Raw genomic sequence first — 16145 nt, 5'->3', positions numbered from 1 at the left:
ATTTCTATCTGACACAGCATAGCTGCCTCAGAAAGGTCCTTATTCTGACCAGTATTCTGGGAGTGTTTCTTGTTACATTTACATTTGTAATATTATCAATATACATATTATTATTTATAGGCATAAAGAATGTTACTTGTTGTGTTTTGTGAACATGACGTCATTCTTGCCAGGAATTTGAGTTTTTGTAGTGATGTTTTCTTTTAAAATTTTATTTCTAAAGAATCTATTCTGAATCGTCCCTTTTGAGTGTGACACCTTGGTCACTGAAATAAAGAAAGTACTACTCAGTTGTCTTCTATGCTGTTTGCAGCAAAGTATAGACGTTTTAAATTGACTAGAGCGTAATGTAAAAAATGATTTTATAAGCAGAAGATACTAAGGCATCCTAAGTAATTGTTTTTGAATTTTAAACCTACAATTCAGAGCTTCCGACCACCAAACTAACTGACCTAAAAAATGTTTACTGGCAGAATTCTATTTGATTTAAAGACATGCTACCCTCAGTGCCAGCTTCTGACTTTGTCTACATAGCAGCCTCAGGCCAGCCGAAGAGTCCACTAATGCCAGCACTTCTCTTTGAATTTCTGTTGGCCCCTTACAGAAATAGAGAAGGACTGTCTCAGGACTCTACTACTGCAAATGTAGGTGAGGTAAGTGTTTAGGCACAACACACCTCTGTGGTGATGTTTATTGTTTATGTTTTCCTCTCCTCTTATTTTGAGTCTAGTATTCTACAATTTGATTGGCCTACACACAATATTTAGAGGATTAAGAAGAGCCTCATTGATGTTATGGGTGTCCTGAAGACCCACACACTATGCCATTGGGCCAGGCAGGAGCTAGGCCCTGCCTTTTCTCCTGAGATGGTCCTACCTGCATGTGTAGCAGTTGACTCTTAGCCTCTAGGGCTTCCAAGTTACTTGAAAGCCCCTATTTACTGGGATGACAAGTGCTAACCCCAAGCCAAGACAAAAGTTTATCTTCCCAGAACTGGGAACTGATTAGGAATATATCATGTCTGTGAAGAGACTTTGAAGTTTAAACTAATCGATCATTTCACACCAGCTGAATTATTTTGAGTTTCCTGATTCTAAAAATGCTCCAGTCTTTATGTTCATCAATTGATTGGAAATGCTAAATAGTACTAATTTATCACGTTTCTACTTTTGCTGTAAAATGAATCTTCAGGCTTAGTTTAGCTAAGAAAGCCTAAACACATATTAACACAACCAATGCATGTAAATCATATTGAGCACCTTACAGTTTAAATCAAATATGTGAAGCAAATATTTAATTGAAATCATTATTTGTACATACCATTAGAAAACAGTTTAAACATGCATTTATTGTTCTGCACACATATAACTCATATTAATAAATTAATTTACATCAATATAAGTAGGATTAATTATACACATAATAAACTCTCCATCATTGACTGTTTCTCTAACACTGATTAGTTTTACATTAATTCATGTCAGTAGTTCATTAAAATATAAATGCACAACATCTTAAATGGCAAACCTCGATGTCCAAAAAGAAATAGCGGTCACAATGTTCATCATAATTCAAACGTTCACATTTTAACATTTCATGTCAATTTCTCTGTTAGGCTTTGAAGTGAAACTTGTAAGTTACCAAATGCTAACTTCTATGCAACTAAAGAATTAGTAAAATTTGATCTCTACCGGTCCCTCCTCTGATGGCACTTTGTGCTGTTACAAAAGGACATTTTCATTTACAATGAGACAATTCAAAGCATAGGTCTAGGTCTGTGGTAATTTCCAATTTTTTTCAAGCTCTTGTAGATTCAGTTTCTCATAATCTCCATTTCATTCACTTCCCTCCTCTGTTTATTCTGTGCTCTTAGTATCTTCCAGAAATTATAAGTTTTGTAAAATGCAAGTTCACAAATTATGCACACTGTCATAATCAATAACGGTTTAAGTTTAAGGATCATTCTCACAAATCCATTTCCTGAATCTCCAATCGAAGATCCTACTCTTGTGAATCCTTCACCTATTGTCTCCCAAATATTTGTCTGTTTTAAGTCACTTAAGTCATTTTCCATCTTCGTCAGGCTAGAAATGTATATCCTTATTTGCTTACTGCTGTCAAATATCTAAGTGCAACATTGTTGCATCTTTAAAACTCGACAGATCCACCTTCTTTTGCTAAAAGGATGTCTAACGCAAGGCAAAACCATTTATCTTACCACAACCATCTCCGTGTCCATTAGGAGCATTACACCCCCAATTTATCTACAATGATTGATAACTTCCTTATCCTAATGTAATTTAGGATCACACATTCTGATGGAATAAAATCTCCAAAAATATCTCCAGTAATCTCTGAACTACTTGCTCCTCTTTTAATCCTCATTTTAGGGCTCTCATTCTCTGCTGGGTTGTCAAAATTGTCTATTTGATACATTTTTTTGGAAAAAACACTCCTAAATAGCATGGGCTATACCATCCTCTAGGTAACCTGTAACAAGCGTCCCAGAAATAAATTATACACCAGGCATATCTGGGTCTTGTCCATTTAACATAAAATCCCATACATTCTTAAACAAAAATACATGTCTGCATTCACTCCTCCCTACAAACTTATTGTCAGTTTTTGATTGCGGCCTACAGTATATATACAAAGCTTCCCTACATGTTGCCAATCTAAAGCTAAGCATCCTTGTGTATTAGGTGTGTTGTGAGCTGATGTATTTTTGTAATCATGTGAAACTATTCACTTTTCTATCTTTTCTTTCATTGTTTTCCTTCTGTCATCAACTTGATTAATGAGCTCTTTCTCTTCTTGTGTAAGAATACATATTAAAATATTCCTGTGTGCATATGCTGTGCCAAACATTAGTGAAGGTTTAAAGAATTCTCCTACTATGTATATTTGCTTAGCCTTTTCAATGCTGGTCAAATGCTGATTAACGGGAACGAAAGAAAAAACAAAGTCAAAGTTTGAGTAAAAATACTGAATATAATCTTGATTATTCAAACGTGTTAACAGTAAAGCTGCAACTAATGCCATAAGTCAGTGGTAGGCTGTGATAGGTAATCCCTTCTTGTACTGACCAAGGAAACTGTGTGCACACGTAACAGTCACGCACATTCATTGTATCCACATCCACATACAGCAAACTATAATAAGCATTGGAAGACAAATCTCCCTTTATTTCATCTAAACAAAATAATTCCTCATCCTTATGAAACTTCTCCCGCTTAGATGGTGTTATTTCCTCACTGAATTTGATGTGCTTTGCACATTTTCTTTCACTGAATGACTCAACCCAGCAATCAATAAGATGAACACAATCACACATGTTATAACTAAACCAATGCACACATAATTTACTATGTTTACCCCATCTCGGTTTCATGGCTTCTGTAGAATTAGTGAGAAAAAAGAAAAAGAAAAATTAAAAAGCAACAGTAAGCAACATCAAGATCAAAGCAGTTTCGAAAAAAAATTGTTTTGCACCCATTTACAACAGTTCTTGATCTTCTTGAAAGTTCATCAAGTTTCGACTAAATGTTCTCAAAAATAGTTCAAAAGGTTTGTAATTTATAAATCATAGTTTGATTGTCACTTCCACTATATAGTGTAACTGTTGATTAATTGGCAGGGTTATTTCAAAAGTCAGTCCAAATGCGATTACAAGTTCCAGAATGTTTAACTGAATTCTCATGGTCAAAACAAAAGGCTATAAACTAATTCTCCCATTCAGTTGCAACAAGATAGATCCATTCAGATGAAGAGTATTTGCAGCTTGGTACTCTTCTTTTTTGTTCTCCTCACAGCTCAGATTTCGTCTTCGCTTTGATTCAATTCTTCAGTCACTTCTGTTATAGTTGGGAGTTTATAAGTGTTGATGCAGGCCATTGATCTCCTTTTACTGTTCTCTTTTCGGGTGCAACTGGACTCACAACCTTTGCTGTGTTGGCAGGAGCCAGTTGGCTTTGACTTTGCTCTCCTGCATCTTTATCTGCATTTGGAATGCTTGCATTTTAGCCATCTAGCACAAGTTCTGCTTCAGCCACTTGTTCAGTCCTCACAGCTAGTTGAATCTGACCCCTGCTTCTTCTACATTCTCTCTTAGGGGATCAGACTCTGTGTCGTCAAGATGACATGGAACTTTGCTTGTGTAGCTTGCTTGAATCTGGTTTGGAAGACCAGCACAATTCACAGCTGTTATTGTCACTAAGATGACTTCATAGGGGCCTTTCTACCTTGGTTCTAGGCAAGTCTTCCTCACATGTTTCGTGATAAGCACCCCTTCGCCAGCCTTCAAGCTGTGACACTGTTCTTGAGCCGTTTGAACCATGTTCAACCTGATGAGATAAAGAGCAAACCACATCAGCCAGACCTTTGCAATAATCCAGAACTTAGTCATGTGTTATGCTCACAAGTGCATTGGCAGGTACTGCCACCTCATTGCATGCCCCATAAGGATTTCATGTGGCGACAATCCTGTCTTCCTGTCAGGGGTGCCACACATGCTCATCAGGACAAGTAGTAATGCATCAGGCCATTTTAACATTGTACAGGTACAGACCTTTGCCAATCAAGCTTTCAGTGTTCCATTCATTTGTTCCACCAATCCAGATGCCTCTTGTCTGTAACTGCAGTGCAATTTTTGCTCAATGTTTAGTGCTGCACACACCAATTTTATGATTGCGTTATTAAAGTGAGTTCCTCTCTCTGATTCCAAAGAAGTCGGGAAACCAAACTTAGGTATTAGTTCCCTGAGCAGCAACTTGGCTACAATAAGAATGTTATTCCTGAGTGGCCTCTATCCAGTGTGAAGACACATGCACAATTACCAGCACATACTTCAATGCATAACAGACAGGCATTTCAACAAAATCAAGTTGCATTCTGTTACATAGATTTCTGGATCTGCCTTTATGGCTCAAATTAACCATAGTGCATTTTCCCACATTCATTTGTTGACATGTAACACATCTGTGACATACCGTTTCTGCAATTAACCTAAATCTGGGATTGTACGATGTTGTTGGACCTGGCCCTTTTTGCAGGGTCATCCCCAAACGTTTTGCCTCCTACCTCCTATGTTTCCTGACCTGTTTTTGTTGGCTTTAGGACTCTGAGCACTTTACCACTACTAACCAGTGCTAAAGTGCATATACTCTCTGTGTAAATTGTACTGTTGATTGGTTTATCCATGATTGGCATATTTGATTTGCTAGTAAGTCCCTAGTAAAGTGCACTAGAGGTGCCCAGGGCCTGTAAATCAAATGCTACTAGTGGGCTTGCAGCACTGGTTGTGCCACCCGCATATGTAGCCCTGTAATCATGTCTCAGACCTGCCACTGCAGAGTCTGTGTGTGCAGTTTTAAACTGTAAATTAGAATTGGCAAGTGTACCCACTTTCCAGGCCTAACCCTTCCCTTTTCCTACATGTAAGACACCCCTAAGGTAGGCCCTAGGTAGCACCATGGGCAGGGAGCAGTGTATGGTTAAGGTAGGACATATACTAATGTGCTTTATAGGTCCTGACAGTGAAATATTGCCAAATTCGGTTTTCACAGTTGTCTGACCCCAGGGAGCTTACACTGGAGGCAGACATCTGGGTGAGTACCAGAGAGTCTGAAGAGGCATTTGGGGGTGCTCTTGAAGGGAGTGATCTAGGTATTTCCCAACCAAGTGAGGTGTAAAAAGGATTGCAGTGGCCCAAGTAGGTGCCAGGTCCTGGAAGGTTCCATGAGGGAACACCAGTGGGGGAGCCTAGCCTGTACCATTGGGCCATCTGTGGAGGGAGATCCCACAGTGTCAGGAGAACTTGGGGGGGTGGCTGTAGCCAGCATCCCACCAGTTCTGGTGTCTGGCAGTACCACTCCTAGTTGGGGGGTGCAGAAGCCCAGGCAGAGGGTTGAGAGGGTGTTGCGGACCCCAGCTGGAGTGTCAGCTCTGAGAGCAGAGCCCCCCAGGAATTACCTTGGTGAGACCATTTCTGGGTTGGGGGAATCCAGACCCTGTCAGATGGGCAGGGGTCAGGAGACCTGCGCCAGCCAGACTCTTGTGTGGCCCTTGGGGACAGTGTGTCTCTTATGGGGGTAGGTGTGCCCCCCAGGAAGTCCTGGTGTGCCAGGCAATGGTTCAACCGCAGGGTAGTGACTCTGGGGTGAAGCACAAGGTTCAGAGGGTAAACTCTGACCTGGTGGGGGGTAGGTGTGCCCCCCAGGAAGTCCTGGGTTGCCAGGCAGTGGTCCAGTCTGGAGGTACAAACCTTGATCTGGAAAGCCAGGTTCAGGGTGTCCCCCCTGACCTGGAGGAAGGGGCTACTGCTAACAGTGCCCCACCATGTTATCTTCTGTGGGGGCCACTCCTAGTTGGGGGGTACACGACCCAAGAAGGGAGGGTGGGGGGAGGGAAACCTCACCCCTGGCCCTAGTCCAACTTGAAGGTACAGACCCCAGGTTGGAAGACCAGTTGCAGGTTAACACCCCTGCACTGGTGGTAGAATTGTGCAGGACTGCATCTAAAAGCACCCTGACAATTTTGGACTCTGGGGGTGCCACTCCAGGAGGGAGGGCACAGAGCCCCAGAGGGGAGGACCAGGGTCAGGCTGTCATCCCTGACCTGGTGGAAGGGAGAGTGGTCAAAGGGTGCCAGGCACCTATGGCTACCTTCCCCCACTCTCCACAGTCACAGTGGTTAGAGAGCCTTGAGAGGCCTGGCACCTGGCTCTCATCCCTGACAGCTGTCAGTGGCCACGGTGGCTTGCTCTCCTGGTGGACAGAGCTGCCCCTGGGGGGGAAGGATACGAGTCACACCCCAGGGGTGGAGTGGGCAACACCACTGTGTTGGCCCTGGTGGTACTATCCGGCCCCTTGGATACATCTGTGAGGAAAGTAAGGTTAGGTGCTGCACAGATGGTATCTGCAGGAGAGGAGAAAGGTTCCCCATGGTTAAGATTAGTGGGCCCTGAGAGTATGGACAGAGGGATCCAACTGGAGCCAGGAAGGCGTAGAACTGGAACATGCCCCTGCTGTTGTGGGCCTGGGTCCTTGTTCTATTGCCTCAATCAGGGAAGTACATTAGGGTATTGGTTGTTCACCCCTGGCTTTAGGCTGGTGGTGGGGGGGTCATGTTGGACCTGGCCCTTTTTGCCTCTTACCTCCTATTTTTCCTGACCTGTTTTTCTTGGCTTTAGGACTATGAGCACTTTACCACTTCTAACCAGGGCTAAAGTGCATATGCTCTCTGTGTAAATTGTACTGTTGATTGGTTTATCCATGATTGGCATATTTGATTTACTAGTAAGTCCCTAGTAAAGTGCAATAGAGGTGCCCAGGGCCTGTAAATCGAATGCTACTAGTGGGCCTGCAGCACTGGTTGTGCCACCCACATATGTAGCCCTGTAATCATGTCTCTGACCTGCCACTGCAGTGTCTGTGTGTGTGCAGTTTTAAACTGTAAATTTGACTTGGCAAGTGTACCCACTTGTCAGGCCTAACCCTTCCCTTTTCCTACATATAAGACACCCCTAAGGTAGGCCCTAGGTAGCCCCATGGGCAGGGTGCAGTGTTCGGTTAAGGTAGGACATATACCAATGTGTCTTATAAGTCCTGACAGTGAAATACTGCCAAATTTGTTTTTCACTGTTGCAAGGCCTATCTCTCTCATAGGTTAACCTGGGGGCTGCCTTTAAACATGATTAAAGTGTAGATTCCCTTTGGGAGCAGATAGACGGATGTGGAGTTTGGGACCTCTGAACTCACAATTTAAAAATACATTTTTTAGTAAAGTTGATTTTGAGATTGTGTGTTTGAAAATGCCACTTTTAGAAAGTGGCCATTTTCTTGCTTCAACCATTTTTGTGGCTCTGCCTGTTTGTGGATTCCCTGTCTGGGTCAGTTTGACAGTTGGGCTGTTGGCACCTCTCTCTAGACAGTGACACAAAGGGGACTGGGATGTAGCCTGCATAACCTGATGAGTCATCTCTGCTAGAAGGGAGGAGAGGAGTGGTCACTCGCACCTGAAAGGGCTGTGCCTGCCCTCACACAATGCAGTCTCCAACCCCCCTGGTGTGTGTCTGAAGCCTTGCCTGGGCAAGGCAGGATTTCACAAACAAGTGAGACTTTCCATTGAAGTAATCCTACTTCAAATGCCAAAATAGGTATGAGAAGATCACCTAAAACCACACACTTTAGACACTTCTTGGGGTAGACACTCTACCTCACAGACACTTCTTGACAAGAACCCACCTGGTGAAGAATCCCTGAACCAGATCTGCCAAGAGGAACTGCCCGGCTGCTCAAAGGACTCACCTGGACTGCTTTCTGCTTTCTGTGAAGGACTGCTGCCTTGCTGCTCTCTGGCTGTGCTGAGAAGTGCTCTTCAAGGGCTTGGATAGAGATTTCCTCCTGTTCCCTGAAGTCTCAGGACCAAAAAAGACTTCACTCCTGCAACTGGACTCCTTGTGGGGCCAAAATTCGACTCACAGCCTGCACCGCATGCCGAACCGGAACGACGCAGCCCGACTTCGCAAGGAGAAGATTGACGCACCACCAGCGTAGTGACTGGAACTTTGACGCACGGCCCACCGGATCAACACACAGCTGACCTGGGACAACACAGCCTGACTTCCAGAGAGGAACTGATGCAACGCCGGCCATGTGGGAGAAATTTCCCATTGCTCTGCAAGCGCAGGATTCCACGCATCGACCCCGGGGCGTCTGAAAACCCCACAACCCGAAGAGGATCCACGACCGCGTGCCGGAAATCGATACAAAGCCTTCCCGTGCATGGAAAATAACAACACAAGTCTGTGTGCTAAGGGGTGAAACCAACGCACACCTCCCTGTTTTCCATGCATCGCCTCCTCTGCGGTCCCTTGCAGAGATTTCTAACGCAAACCAGGTACTTTGTGCTTGCAAGAGACATTTATTGCTTTTAAGAGACATTGATTGTTTTTAAGAGACTAAAGACACTTTATATCACTTTTACATTGATATCTCAACGTATGCTTATTGCCTTTTGATCATTTTGAGGGTGGGCACAGGATAATTTGGATTGTGTGTGACTTACCCTGACAAGAGTGAGGGTCCTTCTGAGGACAGGGGGTAACCTGACTGCCACCCAAAGAGCCCATTTCTAACAGATGTCTGTTTAAATGTGCAAATCATTGTATCTCTGCCGAAATGAACTTGACTATGGTAATATCTAGCCATAGAGATCAACAAACAATTGGGCAACACAACTTTCTCTTTGTTTGAAATCCAGACATCATCTCCCTCTCTTTGTACACAATCTGCTCTCCTCCAACTTCTGCTTCTTCCTCTGTCGCCTCTTCCTACAATCTCCTAATTTCATCCCAGGTATCAGCCCCTGACATAAAACAACTTTGATTTGTCTCACCTGTATCACTTCCACCACCCACTCTTCATTGAAGGCGACGCAATGGAGCTCACAATATCTGGCAATTTGGTCAGGATAGGCATTGCCCAATGAGATATAATCATTTGATCTCCGGTGTGCAGTGCATTTTAAAACTGCAATTTTCTCAGGTGATTGCAATGCATTTAACAAACTATGGGCCTGATTTATGAAAAGTTAGTGCCGCCTTTACGTCATTTTTTTACCCAAAAGTGGCGTAAACTTACAAAATGTAAGTTGTAAGTTTGTGCCGCTTTTGCACTAACTTTTTATAAATCAGGCCCTGTGTATCTTTTCACCATTTCAAATGGGTGATCCTGAAGAGGTCATAAAACCTCTCTTGCCATAACTGTCTGAAGTCGTGTACTACACCCAATCCATATTGGCTACCCGTGAATACTGTTACTTGGATCAGCTCAGATACACAGCATGCGCTTGTAAGGGCAACCAAGTCAGCTACTGGGGCAGGAATGACTCATTGAAGCCATGACGCTTCAATTACTCCTGAGATGGTGCAAACTGCATAACTAGCTCTCAGAGTTCCCTCATTGTCTCTTAACAAATACAACTTGATCATTCTCCTCTAAAGGAATATCCTAACTATTAGTTTTTGGCTTGGTGCATAGTTCAGTGACATCGAGGCAGTCATGTTCCATTTCATCAACATAATTTGGGTCATCAATATTAGCAAGTAAAAATGTAGCAGGATTTAGAGCTGAGCATCTTTTGATAGACACATTAGGAGAACCAATAATTAATAACTCATAACGGGTAAGACGGGCACTAGTCAGGTATAGAGTTTTGGTTAGGGTCAAAGTGACCTCAAACAAATGTGGGACATAGACAGTTAGAGGGTGTCCCACCACAATGCCTTCGCATTGACCAAGACTTACACCAGTGGCAGCCACATTCGTTAAACAGCCAGGCAACTGTGTAGTGACAAGATCCATTGTTGTTGAAAAATATGCTACAAGTCTATTTGTTCCTCCATGCAACTGTGTCAAAACCGAAAGAGCACAACCATCACGTTAACAGTGAAAAACCCTAATTAGGCATTCCCGAAGCCGGAGCTCTGCACATCTCTCTCTCTCAAATCAGTGAAAGCTTCATGCATTCTTCATCAAATGGGAATCATTGGCGACAGTAGCTCGCCATACCCTAAAACATTCTGCCATCCCTCTGTGTAACTGGAGGATTCATCTGCATAACAGTTGCAACTCTCTCTCTGGACACTCTCCTTGCAACTTTCTCAATCTGATGACTCAAATACTTTACCTTCTTCTGGCAATACTATAATTTGGTAGATTATGGCCCTCATTCCGACCCTGGCGGTTTCAAACCGCCAGGGTGGAGGGCAGAGGAAGCACCGCCAACAGGCTGGCGGTGCTTCCCGGGCCATTCTGACCGCGGCGGTAAAGCCGCGGTCAGAAAAGGGGAACCGGCGGTTTCCCGCCGGTTTTCCCCTGGCCCAGGGAATCCTCCATGGCGGCGCTGCTTGCAGCGCCGCCATGGGAATTCCGACCCCCTTCCCGCCAGCCTGTTCCTGGCGGTTTACACCGCCAAGAAGAGGCTGGCGGGAACGGGTGTCGTGGGGCCCCTGGGGCCCCTGCACTGCCCATGCCACTGGCATGGGCAGTGCAGGGGCCCCCTAACAGGGCCCCACAAAGATTTTCACTGTCTGCTTAGCAGACAGTGAAAATCGCGATGGGTGCCACTGCACCCGTCGCACCCCTGCAAATCCGCCGGCTCCATTCGGAGCCGGCTTCCTCTTTGCAGGGGCTTTCCCGCTGGGCCAGCGGGCGATCTTTTGGAGATCGCCCGCCGGCCCAGCGGGAAAGTTGAAATGACCCCAGCGGTCATTTGACCGCGGTGCGGTCTTTGGGCAGTTTCCGCCCGGCGGGCAGCGCCCGCCACCTGCCGGGGTCGGAATGACCCCCTATGTCTCTTATCACCAAGATGATTCAACAATGCTATGGTATCTTGTCTACAGACTTCACATGTATTGGATGCAACCATCAATGTATTGTACTAAAGCAGACTGAAATGGAATATTCAGCGACTCTAGATTCTTTTTCAGGATCTGATTAAAAATGGACGATGACTCTGAGAATCCCTGTGGAGTATGGCACCAGGAATACACATAGTAGCCAAATTTAAATGAGAAAAGAAACTGACTGTCTTCATGTAAGGGCACTGAAAAGAAAGCCTGGGCCAAAGTAATAACAAAAAAAACACGCTGCTTTGCATGTAATTTGAAATAAAATCACTGCTGGATTTGGCACCACGGGACAACATGATACCACTATTTTGTTAACCTTTCTCATATCCTGGACTATGCAGTATGTTTCACTTGGCTTTCGCAACCCCATAATGGGAGAATTGCATGGGGTACCCATTCCTTCTTTTAGACCTCCCTGCTAAACAAAACCTGTAATTATTGGGGTAATTCCCTCAATCACTTCTGGAGTCATATTATACTGCGGCGTTCTGGGAAAAACTGCTTTTGGCTTTATAGACACTTTTACTGGCTCAACTCCTGGTATGAATCCAATGTCTTTTCTTGAGAGATGCCAAACTCTCAACATTACAGTGTCTAGTAATTTGTTGGGCAAGTCTCTCACTGTCATAAAAGGAAACAATGAAATGAGAGGATATATCTAATCAATTTGGCTGGAAGTGTCATCATCACTATTTGTTTGGATTGCTACCCCTTCATGAGTACAAGTGATGGAACATTTTAGTTTGCATAACAAGTCTCTACCTAACAGACTCATAGGGATTGAATCGCAGACTAAAAATTGCTCTAAATACTCATATGTTCCTATCTTGACCGGGATGTACTCCATAATTGGGTTTACCAGATGCTGGTTTGCTACTCCTACTACCTGAACTGTCCTTCAAGAAAGGGACCTCTGCAGAGCTGACAGCAGAACAGGCTGCTCCAATGTCAACCAGAAATGAAACATCATGACCCCGGACATTTGCATTCACATAAGGACCACACTGATCTACCTCCAGTGAGAAAGCCAACACACATTCTCCCTCTTCTGAGCTCTCACTTAGATATTCTTCACTCACTTCATCATTAATAAAATCCATCAATGGGTATTGTGTGGACAACTTATTTACATTTGCATTTGCCCTTTGGTTTGCTTTCTACCGAGGAACCATTAGCTGTTGTTGTTCCTTCAGAGCTTGTGAAATCTGCATTTGCTCTGGGGTCTGAATTTGCTGTTGAGGAAATTATACTTGCTGTTGTTGAACTTGCACTTGTAACGCTCGTGTAGGAATATTCGTATTTTGATTTGGGGGCCTTTAAACTCTTTGATTTTAACACTGACTGTTGTCAACCATCTGAGCAACACCATCACCTTGCACCAATTTATTTACACTATAATATGGACACTCCCGTTTACAGTGCCCAACGTTCCCGCATGCATGACAAGGAAGCATTCTCATAAAGATTTTGAACATCAGCCAAATTGACATTCGGATCTACTTGAATTCCATAACTTCTACCTTTAAACTGAGGCAGTATTTGTGGTTGTATCCCCTGCATTCCTCCTACGTTCCCCATCCCTTGCCATCCCTGTATACCTGCTGCTTGGGAAGATTTAATTTGCATCACAATTGCCTTCTCATTTAATCTCTTCTGCTTCAATTTAATTTCATCACTACAGTATTTTGCATAGTGCAGTATTTCATCAATCAGTTTAGCCTGCCAGAAAATCAAATGATTCCAAATCATTTTGCTAATTTCAGGCATCAGTCCTTGAACAAATCTGAACACAAAATTAATTATATCTCTCAGTTCAATAATCTCTGTACCACTGTATTGTTTAAATGCTTGTAACAATCTCCTTGATTGGACTGCTTTGACTACTGAGCTGTCCTGTCAGTTCTCTGCCAATCAACATCTTTAGGGGAAACTCTAGTTTTCAGAAATTCAATCACCTTACAATAACTTTTCATCACTATTTCAAATGGCGCACCTGTCACTGTATCCCTTGGCAGCTCACGAGTTGGCCAATCAACACTCCACTTACATTCGATCCACAAATCTGCGGGAACCACAATTTCAAATAAAGTGTTCAAATCTTCCCATAACCACTTTGCCAGCTTAACAAACCTCTCTGTTTGTTGGTACTATTCCACCGGCTTCTCCCTTGACTTCAGGTAATCATTAGTAAATGACAATATTACACTTCTGCTCCATAACACATGAATAAAATTCCCTCCCAGAATTTTTCTCATTGGCATAATTTTTACAGCTCCCTCAGTCTGCTGTACACCATATGAGGGTGCAGTCGCTTTTAATTCTGATACCTTTTCTTTGCCTCTCTGCCTTCCCATTTATCCCATGTCCCCCTTGTTTGGATGGTCTGTATGAGATCTTTAATGCAAATTTTCAGAACAGATAATCTCATGTTTGCATGTCTCTAGAATCAAATTCTAACCTGTAACTTCTTTTTAACTGTTTGGATTTATTAATTTCCATTTCATATTTCTCTGCTAAATCAGCTAATTTCCCATAGATCTGTCCTGCACAATACGTGACATCCTTGCACATAAAACCCAATTAGTTTTCATTGTAAGAATCCACTCTATACAAGTGTTCCCTCAATCATTTCATTCAATTCCAATTTTTATCTAACCATATTCAATGTCCTTTCTCCTTCTGGTGTGTTTTTCAAAATTGATACTTCTCTTAGACTGTCTAACCATTCAGTTAGTTGTTGATTTCATTAATCCTTGTAGACTAATATTATTAATCCAAGACATTGGGGGCCATTATGAGTTTGTCGGTCTCTTGACCACCATATTGGCAGTTGCACTGCCAACAGGCTGCCGGAGAAGACTGCCAAATTATGACCATGGCGGTATTCCCAACAGAATTCAGCCAATCCACCACCAACACCACCACTGCGGTCAGGTTGCTACGGACGACAGTAACCACCTGCAGGCCGGTAGATACCATGTTCCAGCCAGACAGATTACGAGACTGCCCACCGCCAAGGTTTGCACCGCCGTTGCACCACCCTGGAAACCCTGGCAGAAACCAACTCTATACAAGGAGACACTCACCTTTAGGAACACATACGTGCTGGAGCAGCCAGATGATGATGACAACAGCATACCATGAGTAGACACACTTACCTGTCACTGTTGGAAAATGCCAATGTACCTATGCACACACAACATACACATCCGGAAGGGGTGGCGAGGGTGACACACACACGTAACGTCACACTGACATGCACACTCACAGACGGCCACACACGTACATACATAGTACACACACTAAAGCCATCATACACACACATGCCAAAAACACACACCAACCTCCAGGTAAACAGCACCAGCACAGTCACACACAACAACATACAACACCACCAAATTACACAACTACACCACAACCACAATACCTCAAAAGCACCCTAAGCTTCCTGTCAAAGCCCAGCTCCCCTGAGTCCTTGTTCAGTTCTGATGGAGGTTGAAGACAATCCGACCCCACCCTGAAACTGCTTGTTCCAGCACACTAGTTTTTAAAACAGTGCACTAAGAACAGAAGCTCAAGGGAAGGGGGGAAGTGGATAAAATAAAATAAAGAGACAACAGCGTTCTTGCGTTTCCACTGTTGAAGTGCTGCACAAATCTGCGGCCCTCTCTGACTTCTGTAGAAACTGGTGCCTAATGAAACATAAACAAAGAACAGAGAAGTACATCCTATTCCTAACTGGGTTCCTGACTATCCCTTTATTTATTAGAAATTTTCTTCTAAAAGTACCTCTTGGATCCTGGTCTCTAGTTTCCAGGTTTGGAATGTGTTACTGCTCTGGGATGTGCTTTCTATTACTCTAAAGCTTCTAAAACATTAAACAAATACCGTTATCAGAATTATCATTATCAAACATTCATCTTAATATAACTAAAGCCTAAATTGCCAATAGCAGACTCACTTTTCCCATATTTCCAGAATCTTTTATAAAACAAATACTGTACTTTTATGTCAAAATACAGCATGTAATTTGTGCAAGTCCTTGATTTACTGTTTGCCTTGCTGTTAATGGTTTCCACGGTTCGATTATTAAAAGTTCCTTAAAAAAATGTTTGCTTCACAAAGTTCCGCAAAGTATTCTTGTAACAAAGAGTTTGAATCACAATGTTCGTGGAAGGTATCTTGTTTCAAATTGTCTATACACTAATCCAGAAATTGTTGTCAAAGTTCTTTCAGGTAATAAAAGTTTTGCACTTACTTGTTGCTGGCAGGAGATACTGATCAGTCTAACCTTGTCTTCTTTCTCTTTTGCAGGTTGCTTGTAGGAGAGAAGCTGAGGCAAGGAGGAACCGGAAACCGGAAGAAGGAAGAGCCAGCAGCTGCGCCCATTGAAGCCAATGAAAGTCTGTAGAGAGCAGGAGTGCCAGCGCCGAGGGATCTGTCCTCAGGTAAGCGGGAGGTAGACGAGCACAAGCACTGGGCGAGGCTCGGGGGCTGCCTTTTATAGACAGGGCTGGGTGTGGTACTCACATGCTGCACATGTTCTTGAAAGGTGTGCAGAGCTGGGTGTGGTTTGAAGAGCTGGGTGCGGTCCTCACATGCTGCTCATGTTCTTGAAAGGTGTGCAGAGTTTCAGTTATTATGCAAATGAGTTAAATTAACACATGGCCTAGAGAGGAGTGTTTTAAAGAAGCCTTGGTAAAAGCAAGGCCCAATGTGTAAACCAAAACAG

The sequence above is a fragment of the Pleurodeles waltl genome, chromosome 5, assembly GCF_031143425.1.
Source record: "Pleurodeles waltl isolate 20211129_DDA chromosome 5, aPleWal1.hap1.20221129, whole genome shotgun sequence".
Lineage (NCBI taxonomy): Eukaryota > Metazoa > Chordata > Amphibia > Caudata > Salamandridae > Pleurodeles > Pleurodeles waltl.
The sequence above is the reverse complement of the archived record's forward strand: the minus strand, read 5'-3'. Positions refer to the sequence as shown.